Source organism: Carcharodon carcharias, chromosome 5 (assembly GCF_017639515.1).
Source record: "Carcharodon carcharias isolate sCarCar2 chromosome 5, sCarCar2.pri, whole genome shotgun sequence".
Lineage (NCBI taxonomy): Eukaryota > Metazoa > Chordata > Chondrichthyes > Lamniformes > Lamnidae > Carcharodon > Carcharodon carcharias.
In genome coordinates, this window is record NC_054471.1 from 198,372,385 (window position 1) to 198,388,259 (window position 15,875).

General features: G+C 45.7%; 1 protein-coding gene across 3 annotated transcripts in view; it reads left to right on the top strand.

Moving 5' to 3' along the window:
* The first annotated feature begins 6,028 nt into the window (after nt 1-6,028).
* dnajc5ga (DnaJ (Hsp40) homolog, subfamily C, member 5 gamma a) overlaps nt 6,029-15,875 on the top strand; it is a 56,446-nt gene continuing 46,599 nt past the window's right edge. For all 3 annotated transcript variants that reach the window (XM_041187622.1, XM_041187623.1, XM_041187624.1), the window contains exon 1: nt 6,029-6,121. The gene's annotated coding sequence lies outside the window, so the exon portion shown is untranslated. The remainder of the gene's footprint in view (nt 6,122-15,875) is intronic.

The window sequence follows — 15,875 nt, forward strand, 5'->3', positions numbered from 1 at the left end:
GCACGATCGACCAACCAGCTGCTGTAGTGATCCAGCACCAACGACCAACCAGCTGCTGTAGTGATCCAGCATCATTGACCAACCAGCTGCTGGGGTGATCCAGCATTATTGACCAACCAGCTGCTGCAGTGATCCAGCATCATCGACCAACCAGCTACTGTAGTGATCCAGCACGATCGAGCAACCAGCTGCTGTAGTGATCCAGCATCATTGACCAACCAGCTGCTGTAGTGATCCAGCACCACTGACCAACCAGGTGCTGTAGTGATCCTGCACCATTGACCAACCCGTTGCTGTAGTGATCCAGCATCATTGACCCACCAGCTGCTGTAGTGATCCATCATAATTGACCAACCAGCCACTGTAGGGATCCAAAATCATTGACCAACCAGCTGCTGCAATGATCCAGCATCATTAACCCACCAGCTGCTGTAGTGATCCAGCACCATTGACGAACAAGCTGCTGTAGTGATCCTGCGCTAATGGCCAACCAGCTGCTGTAGTGATCCAGCAACATTGACCAACCAGCTGCTGTAATGTTCCAGTATTATTGACCAACCAGCTGCTGTAGTGATCTATCATCATAAACCATGCAGCTGCTGCAGTGATCCAGCATCATTGTTCAGCCAGCTGCTGCAGTGATCCAGCATCATTAACCAACCAGCTGCTGTAATGATCCAGCACTATTGACCAACAAGCTGCCGTAGTGTTCCAGCACCATTGACCCACAGCTGCTGTAGTGATTCAGCACCATTGACCAACCAGCTGCTGTAATGATCCAGCACTATTGACCAACAAGCTGCCGTGGTGTTCCAGCACCAATGACCCTGCAGCTGCTGTAGTGATCCAGCATCATTGACCAACCAGCTGCTGTAGTAATCCAGCACCATTGACCCACCAGCTGCTGTGGTGAACCAGCACATTAACCAACAAGCTGCTGTAGTGATCCAGCATTATTGACCAACCAGCTGCTGTAGTGATCCAGCATCATTGACCAACCAGCTGCTGCAATGATCCAGCACCATTGACCAACCAGCTACTGCAATGGTAAAGCACCATTGACCAACCAGCTGCTGTAGTGATTGAACATCATTGACCCACCAGCTGCTTTAGTGAACCAGCATCATTAACCAACCAGCTGCTGTAGTGATCCAGCATCATTGACCAACCAGCTGTTGTAGTGATCCAGCATCATTGACCAACCAGCTGCTGCGATGATCCAGCACCATTGACCAACCAGCCACTGCGATGATAAAGCACCATTGACCAACCAGCTGCTGTAGTTTTCGAACATCATTGGCCAACCAGCTGCTGTAGTGATTCAGCATCATCGACCAACCAGCTGCTGTAATGATCCAGCCACATTGACCACCTAGCCGCTGTAGTGATCCAGCAACATTGACCAACCAGCTGCTGTAATGATCCAGCACTATTGACCAACAAGCTGCCGTAGTGTTTCAGCACCATTGACCTAGCAGCTGCTGTAGTGTTCCAGCATCATTGACCAAGCAGTTGCCGTAGTGATCCAGCATCATTGACCAAGCAGCTGCTGTAGTGATCAAGCATAATTGACCAACCAGCTGCTGTAGTGATCTACCATCATAAACCAAACAGCTGCTGCAGTGATGCAGCATCATTGACCATCCAGCTGCTGCAGTGATCCAGCTGCTGCAGTGATCCAGCATCATTGGCCAACCAGCTTGTGTAGTGATCCTGCACCATTGGTCAACCAGCTGCTGTAGTGATCCAGCACCATTGACCAACCAGCTGCCGTAGTGATCCAGCATCATTGACCAACCAGCTGCTGCAGTGACCTACCATCATAAACCATTCAGCTGCTGTAGTGATCCAGCATCATTGACCAACCAGCTGCTGTAATGATCCAGCACCATTGACCCACCAGCTGCTGTAGTGAACCAGCACATTAACCAACAAGCTGCTGTAGTGATCCAGCATTATTGACCAACCAGCTGCCGTAGTGATCCAGCATCATTGACCAACCAGCTGCTGCAATGATCCAGCACCATTGACCAACCACCTACTGCAATGGTAAAGCACCATTGACCAACCAGCTGCTGTAGTGATTGAACATCATTGGCCAACCAGCTGCTGTAGTGATCCAGCATCATCGACCAACCAGCTGCTGTAGTAATCCAGCAACATTGACCCACCAGCTGCTTTAGTGAACCAGCATCATTAACCAACCAGCTGCTGTAGTGATCCAGCATCATTGACCAACCAGCTGTTGTAGTGATCCAGCACCATTGACCAACCAGCTGCTGCAATGATCCAGCATCATTGACCAACCAGCTGCTGCGATGATCCAGCACCATTGACCAACCAGCCACTGCGATGATAAAGCACCATTGACCAACCAGCTGCTGTAGTTTTCGAACATCATTGGCCAACCAGCTGCTGTAGTGATTCAGCATCATCGACCAACCAGCTGCTGTAATGATCCAGCCACATTGACCACCTAGCCGCTGTAGTGATCCAGCAACATTGACCAACCAGCTGCTGTAATGATCCAGCACTATTGACCAACAAGCTGCCGTAGTGTTTCAGCACCATTGACCTAGCAGCTGCTGTAGTGTTCCAGCATCATTGACCAAGCAGTTGCCGTAGTGATCCAGCATCATTGACCAAGCAGCTGCTGTAGTGATCAAGCATAATTGACCAACCAGCTGCTGTAGTGATCTACCATCATAAACCAAACAGCTGCTGCAGTGATGCAGCATCATTGACCATCCAGCTGCTGCAGTGATCCAGCTGCTGCAGTGATCCAGCATCATTGGCCAACCAGCTTGTGTAGTGATCCTGCACCATTGGTCAACCAGCTTCTGTAGTGATCCAGCACCATTGACCAACCAGCTGCCGTAGTGATCCAGCACCATTGATCAACCAGCTGCTGTAGTGAACCAGCATCATTGACCAACCAGCTGCTGCATTGACCTACCATCATAAACCATTCAGCTGCTGTAATGATCCAGCATCATTGACCAACCAGCTGTTGTAGTGATCCAATACCATTGACCAACCAGCTGCTGCAGTGATCCAGCACCATCGACCACCCAGCTACTGTAGTGATCCAGCACGATCGACCAACCAGCTGCTGTAGTGATCCAGCACCAACGACCAACCAGCTGCTGTAGTGATCCAGCATCATTGACCAACCAGCTGCTGGGGTGATCCAGCATTATTGACCAACCAGCTGCTGCAGTGATCTACCATCATAAACCATGCAGCTGCTGCAGTGATCCAGCATCATCGACCAACCAGCTACTGTAGTGATCCAGCATGATCGAGCAACCAGCTGCTGTAGTGATCCAGCATCATTGATCAACCAGCTGCTGTAGTGATCCTGCACCATTGGCCAACCAGCTGCTGTAGTGATCCAGCATCATTGACCAACCAGCTGCTGTAATGATCCAGCACTATTGACCAACAAGCTGCTGTAGTGTTCCAGCACCATTGACCTAGCAGCTGCTGTAGTGATCCAGCATCATTGACCAAGCAGTTGCCTTAGTGATCCAGCATCATTGACCAAGCAGCTGCTGTAGTGATCCAGCATTATTGACCAATCAGCTGCTGTAGTGATCTACCATCATAAACCAAACAGCTGCTGTAGTGATCCAGCAACATTGGCCAACCAGCTGGTGTAGTGATCGTGCACCATTGGTCAACCAGCTGCTGTAGTGATCCAGCACCATTGACCAACCAGCTGCCTTAGTGACCCAGCACCATTAACCAACCAGCTGCTGTAGTGATCCAGCATCATTGACCAACCAGCTGCTGCAGTGATCCAATACCATTGACCAACCAGCTGCCGCAGTGATCCAGCACCATTGACCAACCAGCTGCTGTAGTGATTCAGCACGATCGACCAACCAGCTGCTGTAGTGATCCAGCATCATTGACCAACCAGCTGCTGTAATGATCCAGCATTATTGACCAACCAGCTGCTGCAGTGATCTACCATCATAAACCATGCAGCTGCTGCAGTGATCCAGCATCATCGACCAACCAGCTACTGTAGTGATCCAGCATGATCGAGCAACCAGCTGCTGTAGTGATCCAGCATCATTGATCAACCAGCTGCTGTAGTGATCCTGCACCATTGGCCAACCAGCTGCTGTAGTGATCCAGCATCATTGACCAACCAGCTGCTGTAATGATCCAGCACTATTGACCAACAAGCTGCTGTAGTGTTCCAGCACCATTGACCTAGCAGCTGCTGTAGTGATCCAGCATCATTGACCAAGCAGTTGCCTTAGTGATCCAGCATCATTGACCAAGCAGCTGCTGTAGTGATCCAGCATTATTGACCAATCAGCTGCTGTAGTGATCTACCATCATAAACCAAACAGCTGCTGTAGTGATCCAGCAACATTGGCCAACCAGCTGGTGTAGTGATCCTGCACCATTGGTCAACCAGCTGCTGTAGTGATCCAGCACCATTGACCAACCAGCTGCCTTAGTGACCCAGCACCATTGACCAACCAGCTTCTGTAGTGATCCAGCATCATTGACCAACCAGCTGCTGCAGTGATCCAATACCATTGACCAACCAGCTGCCGCAGTGATCCAGCACCATTGACCAACCAGCTGCTGTAGTGATCCAGCACGATCGACCAACCGGCTGTTGTAGTGATCCAGCACCAACGACCAACCAGCTGCTGTAGTGATCCAGCATCATTGACCAACCAGCTGCTGTAATGATCCAGCATTATTGACCAACCAGCTGCTGCAGTGATCTACCATCATAAACCATGCAGCTGCTGCAGTGATCCAGCATCATTGACCAACCAGCTGCAGTAATGATCCAGCACCATTGACCAACCAGCTGCTGTAGTGATCCAATACCATTGACCAACCAGCTGCCGCAGTGAATCAGCATGATCGACCAACCGGCTGTTGTAGTGATCCAGCACCAACGACCAACCAGCTACTGTAGTGATCCAGCATTATTGAACAACCAGCTGCTGCAGTGATCTACCATCATAAACCATGCAGCTGCTGCTGTGATCCAGCATCATCGACCAACCAGCTACTGTAGTGATCCAACACGATCGACCAACCAGCTGCTGTAGTGATCCAGCACGATCGACCAACCAGCTGCTGTAGTGATCCAGCACCAACGACCAACCAGCTGCTGTAGTGATCCAGCACCAACGACCAAGCAGCTGCTGTAGTGATCCAGCATCACTGACCAACCAGCTGCTGGGGTGATCCAGCATTATTGACCAACCAGCTGCTGCAGTGATCTACCATCATAAACCATGCAGCTGCTGCAGTGATCCAGCATCATCGACCAACCAGCTACTGTAGTGATCCAGCATGATCGAGCAACCAGCTGCTGTAGTGATCCAGCATCATTGATCAACCAGCTGCTGTAGTGATCCAGCATCATTGGCCAACCAGCTGCTGTAGTGATCCAGCATCATTGACCAACCAGCTGCTGTAATGATCCAGCACTATTGACCAACAAGCTGCTGTAGTGTTCCAGCACCATTGACCTAGCAGCTGCTGTAGTGATCCAGCATCATTGACCAAGCAGTTGCCTTAGTGATCCAGCATCATTGACCAAGCAGCTGCTGTAGTGATCCAGCATTATTGACCAATCAGCTGCTGTAGTGATCTACCATCATAAACCAAACAGCTGCTGTAGTGATCCAGCAACATTGGCCAACCAGCTGGTGTAGTGATCCTGCACCATTGGTCAACCAGCTGCTGTAGTGATCCAGCACCATTGACCAACCAGCTGCTGCAATGATCCAGCATCATTGACCAACCAGCTGCTGTAGTGATCCAGCACCAACGACCAACCAGCTGCTGTAGTGATCCAGCACCAACGACCAACCAGCTGCTGTAGTGATCCAGCACCAACGACCAAGCAGCTGCTGTAGTGATCCAGCATCACTGACCAACCAGCTGCTGGGGTGATCCAGCACCATCGACCAACCAGCTGCTGCCCTGATGCCCCTGGAGGCCAATGGCTTCCTGCACCCACGTGACCCCGCCTGGCGCCGTCACTTCCGGCCCGTGCGCGGGGCGGTCGATCCTGTTGCTGGGATCGCGCGGAGCGGGAGTTGGAGCCGCTTCACTGCTGCCGTCGCCACAGGTAAGAGAGAGAGAGAGAGAGAGGCCCTGTCGTCCCTCCCACCGGCCCGGCCCGGCCCGGCCCAGCCCGCGGCCCCGGGCTGAGGGCGGGAGACAGGGCCACAGGGCCCGGGGCCGGAGGGGCGGGCGGCGCCGCCTCCTCCTCACTGTCCAGGAATTTAATGATTAATTAATTAGTGACCGGAGGGCGAACTGAGCCCGGCGAGCGCGGGAGGGGCTCGGGGGGTGGGGGTGGGGGTGGGGGTGGTGAGGGACGGAGGAACAGTCATGTCCGAGCTTTCGCCACCACCGGACGCCTGGTCGCGCTTTACGGGCGGTCAATTACTTTTAGGAAGTACAGTCGCTGTCGTAATGTCGGGAAGACGAGACCTCGTCTGCGCACAGGAAGATCCCACACACACACACACTCTGAGGTGGTAAAATGACCCGACACGTCTGGGGTTCCTTTCCCTGACGTTGATTGAAGCCTAAATATCGCTCCCCTGCTCTGCTATATTGTCTGATGAGATAATTGACGCCCAACCTGAGAGGGCACTCGGTTTAACAACCTCATCTTTTTTAAAAAGAAACCCCCCACCCCCCCACATACACGGCACCTTCGACAGTGCGGCACCCCCTTCTGCGCTGCAGCGTCAGCTTGTGTTTTTGTGCTCAAGTTCTTTTGAGTGGGGACTTGAACCAGCGACCCTGTCGATGGTAGGGGCGGTGGTGGTGGTGTTGGTGGGGGAGTGCTGTTTGAGGGATGTTGGGGGGGGGTGTGAAGCTGGCCTGGGAAGGATGGAGTGGATGAGGATTGGGGGTGAGCACAAAAAGGCTGCGTTTATGGTTATACCAGACAGGAGGAAGTGAATGCATTTGGTGTTGCTGGGAGGCGATAAGCTGACAGCAGCTGAAGTTGATGTGCCAGCAATGTCTACCTCCACTTGTAAGAATTCTGGGAACTTCTGGCATCACTTGATATGTTCAGCAACCACAGATATTAATGTTAAAAGGCAACTTGGATGTGTTGGGTGTTCTTTTTTGAATATAATTTTATATAATAAAGGAGGCCTAAATCTACCGCCATTTGTACTGCTGTTAATCACCTGTAATCTTCTTTCCTCTTTTAGCTAACGTGAACAAATTGTTAATGAATTAACTGTATCCTAATAGAAAGGTGTGTGTTGTATTCAGGTAGGGAAAAGATGAAGCATAAAGAACAAGGTTTGTGAGTTTGAATTTGGTAGCTTTATGTTAAGGCTCACTGATGTGGTTAATGTCACAAGTTAGAAGAACAAAAAAGACTTTTATTTATCTAGAACTTTTCACAACCTCTGATTATCCTAAGTTGCTTTACAGCTAATGAATTGTAGCCAGTGGAGAAAATGCAGTAGCCAAATTGTGTACAATAAGGTCCCACAAACAGCAGCATGGTTATGACCAAATAAATGTTGGCTTGGACACTGGGGAGAGTTCCCTTGCTCTACTTTGAAATGTTGCTATGGATGTTTTGGTCCACCTGAGAGCAGGCAGGGCCTTTGAATCTCTTCTGCATACTCCTTCGGATGGTACCAGGGGTGCAGGATTTCAGTTACATGGAGAGACTAGAGGAGCAGAGATTGTCCTTAAGAGCATGGAAGTTTAAGAGGAGATGTGGTAGATATGTTCAAAATCATGAAGAGTTTACATATTTGCGCCATCACTATGACCACCTATTTTCACCTCTGGAAATAGCCAGACTTCATCCCTGTTTCAGCTCATCTGCTGCTGAAACCCTCATTAATGCCTTCATTAGCTCTAGGCTTGATTCTTTCAGTGCACTCCTGGCTGGTCTCCCACATTCTACCCAGATGTTTTATTATGTTAAAAGGTGCTATATAAATAGATTGAAAAAGTTACTGAGAAATTGTTTGCAATGGCAGAAGGGTCACTAAATTGGAGGATATGGATTCTAAGGTTCTGGACTTTGTAGTAGTAATAACAGGGAAATTGTCACTCTATGCATTAGTTGTAGAGGAAAATGTCGGAGCAGGGTTTCTGAACCAGTGTATAGAAAATACTTACTCTTCAAAATAAATATCAATAAAAGTTTATAAATTCCTGAGCAGCCTGAGTTTCAAAGAGGTTGTTTCTCTCTGAATTGCCTATGAAATAAATGGAAACAAACATTTGTTCACCATTAAAATCTCTAAAACCTGAGTAATCTGAATAAATAACTCGCTTAAATTTTGGTTGAGTGGGTTTTACGTCAACTTGCAAATTGTGGAATTGGGAGTAATTAATTTTTGAGAAATTATGGAGCAAATTTGGCCCATCATACCTGTGCTGGCCCTTTGAAGGAGATAGCAAATTTGTGCTGCTCCTCTTCTCTTGCAATCGTAAATATTTGAAAGGGCAAAATTTTGATCCAATTCCCTTTTGAAAGTTATTCTTGAATCTGCTTCTACCCCCTTCCAGAAGTGAGGAGTTTGTCCTCGTGCATGTCTTCAATTTTGGTATTCCTATGTCCCACATCAAACAGGAAGAGGTATTTTTGGAGTTTGCGCTTCTCTATTCCCAGTTCTCCCGGCACAGTTCAGTGCCCAGTGAAAATTCTGAGTCCTTGAAAGCATGCTGGCCCTGGAGAGGGTCCAGAAGAGGTTCACGAGAATGATCCCAGGAATGAAAGGCTTAACATATGAGCGACGTTTGAGAACTCGATGGAGTTTAGAAGGATGAGGGGGGATCTGATTGAAACTTACAGAATACTGAAAGGCCTGGATAGAGTGGACGTGGGGAAGATGTTTCCATTAGTAGGAGATACTAGGACCTGAGGGCACAGCCTCAGAGTAAAGGGAAGACCTTTTAGAACAGAGATGATGAGAAACTTCTTTAGCCAGAGAGTGGTGAATCTATGGAATTCATTGCCACAGAAGGCTGTGGAGGCCAGGTCATTGAGTGTATTTAAGACTGAGATAGATAGGTTCTTGATTGGTAAGGGGATCAAAGGTTACGGGGAGAAGGTGGGAGAATGGGGTTGAGAAACTTATCAGCCATGATTGAATGGTGGAGCAGACTCAATGGGCCGAATGGCCTAATTTCTGCTCCTATGTCTTATGGTCTTACACTTTGCCGATCTAGCACACATATTTGTTGGATACCCAATGACTTGTCCGATTTTTCACATGCAGCACAAATGTCTGGTGGCACTGGGAGTCCTCAAGGCCAACCCAGACATACATATCCATAAGCCTGACTGAGGGACTGGAATAGTCGTACATAACAAGCACGTCCATATTGGCAAAATGCTCACTGTTCTTAATCATGGATTCAAATTCGTATCTATTGGACCTACCACCAAGCATGGCCACACAACCCTGCTTGAAAGCAAGTTACAAAGAAGTTTATTGTGTAAGAATGATGAGCTGCCTTGTAGCATATATGATAAGATTTGTCCTCGTGGTTTACTATGCCCATGAATGTATCAGCTGTCCAAGGTACAAAAAAGCGGTGTCCTGTTAAGCACTGTCTTATCTATGGTTCTGTACAACATGAATTGGCCAAATGGTTGAGCAACATGCTACAACCAGTTCAAAGTGAGTATTCCATACTCATGGTGAAGGATTCCTCCTCTTTCACAAAGACTATACGTGACCTGTATATTGACAGTAATGCCATGATTATGTGCTCATTCTACCTTCCGAGCCTATTCACTAATGTGCTGCGCTGTGTCACTATATCCTTGCAATCTAGACTTGCCGCCATGTTCTGAATCTCTATTCATTGAACTTATTAACTCACCAACTTGCGCAGTTGAATTCAGCTTTAATGGCACCACGTATGCCCAAATAGATGGTGTTGCCATGGGATCCAGCTCTAACATTTTTGCCAGTTTCCATGAGAAATGTGTTTTGATAGAATGATCCCATACGTCCTACCCCTTTCATACTTCTAATATGTAGATGACACATTTGCTATATTTGAATCCCCACTTGAAGAAATAGTTTCTCTCCCTTTGCCCTATTAACACTTCAATTATGTTGCCCTTTAATCTTCTAAAGGGAATGCAAGACTAGCCTTTGCAACATGTCCTCATAATTTACCCTTTTAACCCTGGTATCATTCTGCTGTATATGTGCTGTGCCCTGTCTAAGACCAATATATTTTGTTAGGTGTGGTGCCCAGATTTGACTGCAGTACCCTGGGCATGGTCTTATCAGAGCTTTACACCACTGTAGCATAACTTCCATAACTTGTACACCATGCCCTTGAAATTGAGGCTAACATTCCATTGGCCTTTTAAATTAGTTTTTGTACCTATCCACTAGTTATAGTGACTTCTTTACATGAAGCACTAAATTTCTGTGCTTTTCCAATTTCTAGCTTCTCTAGCTACTTTTCCATAAATTCACTCTGGCTCTTAAGTAACTCTTGCCTTTTGAAGTGAGCATTAATGTTAGCCTTTTCTATAGCCTGTAGATGCTTAAGCACTGTAAAAGTTCAGCTTAATGACTCAGTTACCTGGCTTAATATTTCCCCTGTTTTGAACTGAGGAGTTATATTGGCAACCCTTAACTAACACAGCTTCCATATTGAAATATTATAGTCAGAAACTGTTGTTTCCGTGAGTATTCAAAGAATGTGATAATGGAGTGGTTATGTCACTGAATTAATAATCCAGAGAACATGAGTTCAAATACTACTCATGGCAGTTTGAGATTTTCAACTGGTTTTAAATAAAAATTTGGAAATGAAAAACTGGATCTGGAAAAAGTGAATGCAGCTGTTGATTATCATATAAACCTAATTGGTTCAAATGATGATAAAAACAAAAAAACTGCGGATGCTGGAAGTTCTGTCGAAGGGTCATGAGGACTCGAAACGTCAACTCTTTTCTTCTCCGCCGATGCTGCCAGACCTGCTGAGTTTTTCCAGGTAATTCTGTTTTTGTTTTGGTTCAAATGATGTCCTTTTCTGGAAGGAAGCTGGCTGTTGTTAGTTCCATGCCAATGTGGTTAGTCTTGGCTGCTCTCTGAAGTGTCCTACTTGAATTGTATCAAACTGCTTTCAGCTGACCACCAACTGACCTCCTCTTTCAGGTACCATGTCGTAAGAGGGTGTTGGCAGTCATGAACTTTCATTCGATTTGTCCATGATTATGCTTGGCAAAGCATTGCAGTGGTTTACTGTTTTCTTTTTATTCATTCATGGGATGTGGGCTTTGCTGTCTGGGCCAGCTTTTATTGCCCATCCCTGGTTGCCCTTGAGAAGGTGGTGGCGAGCTGCCTTGAACTGCTGCAGTGAATGTAATATCAGTACACCCACAGTGCTGTTAGGAAGGGAGTTCCAGAATTTTGACCCAGCAACAATGAAGGAACGGCGATATATTTCCAAGTCAGGATGGTGAGTGCCTTGGAAGGGAACTTTTAGGTGGCAGTGTTCCCATCTATCTGCTGCCCTTGTCCTTCTAGGTGATAGTGGCCATGGGTTTGGAAGGTGCTGTCTCAGGAGCCTTGGTGAATTCCTGCAGTGCATCTTGTAGGTGGTACACACTGCTGCTACTGTGCATCAGTGGTGGAGGGAGTGAATGTTTGTGGATGTGCCAATCAAGCGGGCTGCTTTGTCGTGGATGGTGTCCAGCGTCTTGAGTGTTGTAGGAACTCTACTCATCCTGGCAAGTGGGGAGTATTCTACCACACTCCTGACATGTGCCTTGTAGATGGTGGACAAGCTCTGAGGAGTCAGGAAGTGAGTTACTCGTTGCACGATTCCTAGCCTCTGACCTGCTCTTGTAGCTACAGTATTTATATGGCTAGTCCAGTTCAGTTTCTGGTCAATGGTAACCCCCAGGATGTTGATGGTGGGGAATTCAGTGAAGATAATGCCATTGAACATCAAGGGGCGATGGTTGGATTCCCTCTTGTTGGACACTTGAACGGCACGAATGTTACTTGCCAATGTTAGTTCTGAAGTATGGCTGACCAGGAAACTCCCATTTTTGCTGCTTGATATATTGGAAAGATTTGCATGTTGATAATAAACCTGGTTGGTCACATTATGAACACACCCTCTGTGGCTATCAAGTCCTGGAGTGGGATTTGAACCCAGAGTTTCTGGCCCAGAGGTAGTTATGCTACCACTGTGCCTCAAGACCCCTCCTCAACAACTACGGCTGGGAAATAGATGTCAGTGATGCTCATATCCCAAGAATGAATTTTAAAATGCTGCCAGGGCTTGCTGTTCTTTTCCATTTTAACTTCCACCAGTTTTTCAGTACAATTATGTCCAATAGTGGTTACTTTGTCTAATTGTGTTACCACTTCCTATTGTCCCTGACTCCCATTACCATCTGTGAAAATTAAGTCATGTACCTCTATTGACACCACTGTCAGCTAATCAGTTGGAGGTGGGGTGGGGGTGAGGGGGTAACTTAGAGTCCATGTTTTATATGGCAAACAGCAAAGTTTATTTGCAGTCTATTTAAAGAGAGTCTCTATGAGCTGAATGTAAAATAAATTAAGGTATAATTGAGGGGGAAATTACTCAATCATCTCCAATTTGGTCCGGAAAGGTGGTGTCACTACATGCAGTTGTGCATTTCTTCCTTGTCTAGTTAATTTCCTACAACTAGGTTTGTTGCTGCTTTGTTGAACTAAAATCGAATGGGCTTGGAAAACAGTCCTGAGAACCTTGTGGAAACTACCAAGCTCTATCACTTAGATTACTTTTACTCCAGTCTTTTTTTTGGTTAATCCAAACCATTCATTATAGCTTATTCCTGCATTTTACTCAAAATTGTCCAAATATCTGTCTCCTTTCTATCATTTGGCCTAAAATACACTCTCAATTGTGTAACAGTCCCCCATTCTTCTTGAATTCTGGTCAGATAGGTTCAACTTTGCAACATTCCCACGTTATTTTTGTTTTGATGCTGCATTAGAATCTATATTTAACACAGTCACCTCAACTGTATTTTTCCTGAATATTTTGTTCTCAGAAATGTTCAGCTCCAAGTCCTGGCCTAGCCTAATGCATGGCTCTGTTAATCGTACCAAATCATTCCTGCAAAGCAATTTTTGCCTTTTCACCAGTGTTATTCAAAATATTTTGTGCATTTAAGGGCATACATCTCAGACCTACCCCTGTTTGGTAGACTAACATGTTTCAATCCCTCCTATTTCTAATCTGTTCTCTTTGTAGCACATGTAATTCTGGGCCACCGTACCAATGGCAAAAACGAGAATATTGAAAAACCATTTCAACCTGTGTAATTCATATTTTTAAGCAATCTATCTTTGGGAATTATTCTTTTGCCGTAATACTTCAAGGAATTTGATGAGTAGCCTGTCTTCCTGTCTGCCTTCTAATACGTTTTGCCTTTAATACATTGACTCTGTCCATTTAAGCCAGAGAACATGAAGAATTTGGGACCTTGGCAACTACTTGATGCATTGGAGAGGCTGCTGCCACCTGCAACATTGAATCAGCATATATTTCAGTGCTTTCAGGAGATGAGAATAATTGAGTGCAACAGTGAATGCCCAGACTTAGTGTGATCTCCTTAATGGAAGGGCTCTTGTTTTGATTAGACTAACGAATTGAAACTAAACCAGTATTAACCTGTATTACTCAGTTAGGCTTGACTTCCACACTGCTCTGCTCCAGTAGTCTGTGTAGTTTATTTAACAATTTGGTGTCTTTCTTGCCAGAATTGGGATCTAGATTCACTGATTTATAATCAGCCTGCTGGAATGTTTAGCCAAATTTCTTTTTAAAAATGTGGGCAAATCTCCATAGTAGAAAAGAATAAGATAAATCAAGTAGCAATTAGTGATGATCTTTAGCTGACTGTGCCTTGCAGGTAATCTCCTTGACACCCACCCGCACCCATTGGTTTTTTGACTGGAAAACCCTTATTAGCTTCCTGCTGTAGTAGAACCACCTGAGGTCCAGAAGCCATCTGCACTTCTTGATTTTCCATTTCCTATTTTAATGAAAGTTTCAGTTTTAAGCCGTAGCCTTGACCTTGGTCCCTTCATTCTGAATTAAAGAATTTTTATCACTTCCAGAAAAAAAATCCAAAGAAGCAACCCCCTAATTAAGGTATATAATCTTTTATTTTGCCAGCCAACAACTACTATAATTACAACTGCAGAACACTCTGTAAGAGGATTGTCACAAAGCCCCACTTTGTTCATTCTGCCACCTCGCCATTCTCATATGATTTGCAGCTCCCTCAGCCAGACTGTACAATCCCAGTGCTATGCACTCTGTTGCTTGCCTGCCTGACAAAGACAGAAACTAGACATTCCAGATAAGTAGGATAAAAGCAAAAAACTGCGGATGCTGGAAATCCAAAATAAAAATAAAAATACTTGGAAAAACTCAGCAGGTCTGGCAGATTTTCCAGGTATTTTTATTTTTGTTCCAGATAAGTAGGATGTGTCTTGTTTCCCAAGGGAATCGGTCAGAAATCTGGTCCAACCCATTTGTGTTGTAAATAGACACAGCCAAAAGAATGGCCACATTGCCATGTGACATCTCGCTCAAGTGTTGAGCTCAATTCTGTACCTATCTATTTACTATGGGTGTCATTCAAACCACCCCAGACCTTTGTTATTTTTAAGCACTTCCTATTCACCTAAAAAAGGATCCAAAGGGTGAGCAGTGTGAGGATGTTCTGCACATCAGAAATTTTAGTTTTTGAGAGCGGTTAAATAGTTTGGGAAAGGGAACAAGTTTTGAGGTGAAGCTTAGAATTATGAATGGAATTGACATTTGTCCTGTTAAAGAGTTTGTTTAATGAATGATTCAAATACCAGGTGATGGTAATTTGAATGTTTGGGAATTCAAAGTAAGAAGTGAGATAAAACTTTCACCTACAGAATAACAGGTTTGTGGAAGGTTTAACTGTGATAGAGATAATTAGCTGCATCCTTGGAAAGAGAGAAATCATTTTGAGTGATTATGGTCAGAAACCATGTAGCTTGGGTAAATATCTTTAAGACTGAGTTTGTTGGGCTTAGTGGGATTTACCTGTTCCCAAACTTTCTTCCATTCACAGAGTGGCAGATTTACAGTGGGGCCTTGTGCTCAGCTTCTCTTCTCTCTCTCCCCCCCCACCCATTGGACACAACTACAGGGCATTGGTTTTTTCACTGGCTTTCTCACAGCCACAAAACTACTTCTGCACACTATCATATAACCTCAGTTCTCACCCTCAGTTGGAAAAAACTTAGTGCTTCTAATGCAATTTACAACTTAAAATGTGTTAGCAAATGAGCACTGCTTTGCTCTCGTGGCACAATGGGTTAGCATGTGATAAATCACTGGCAGGATTGAGGTGTGTGCAATGCCATGACATTGCTGAGAGTTCAAGCCAAACCGAGAAGGCCTTTTTTTGAGTAGCACGTGTTGTGAAAAACATGAGCTTTTGACTGGCTGTGGAATGGGACACAGTGCAATCTCGAGCAATAAAATAATTTGATTGGAAGGGACCAATTTCTGTAGATTGGGGACAGATCTGTTCTGGCGAAATGTCTCAAGTATCAACATAAATGCTGCAAATACTCAGCAGATGAAGCAGCTTCTGTGGCGAGAGAAATGAAGATGATAATCCTTCTGATATCATTGATCCTGCACTTTCATCTTGTTTCATGTTGTTCAATTTCTCAGATTGAAAAAAGTTGCAGCGGTGATTACTACTTCAAGAAAACCATCAAAACCACCCTCTTTCCCACCTGGTTCCCTCTGAATGAATAGCGTTGTAATGGAATGGCATCCCCATTGCCTCTTGT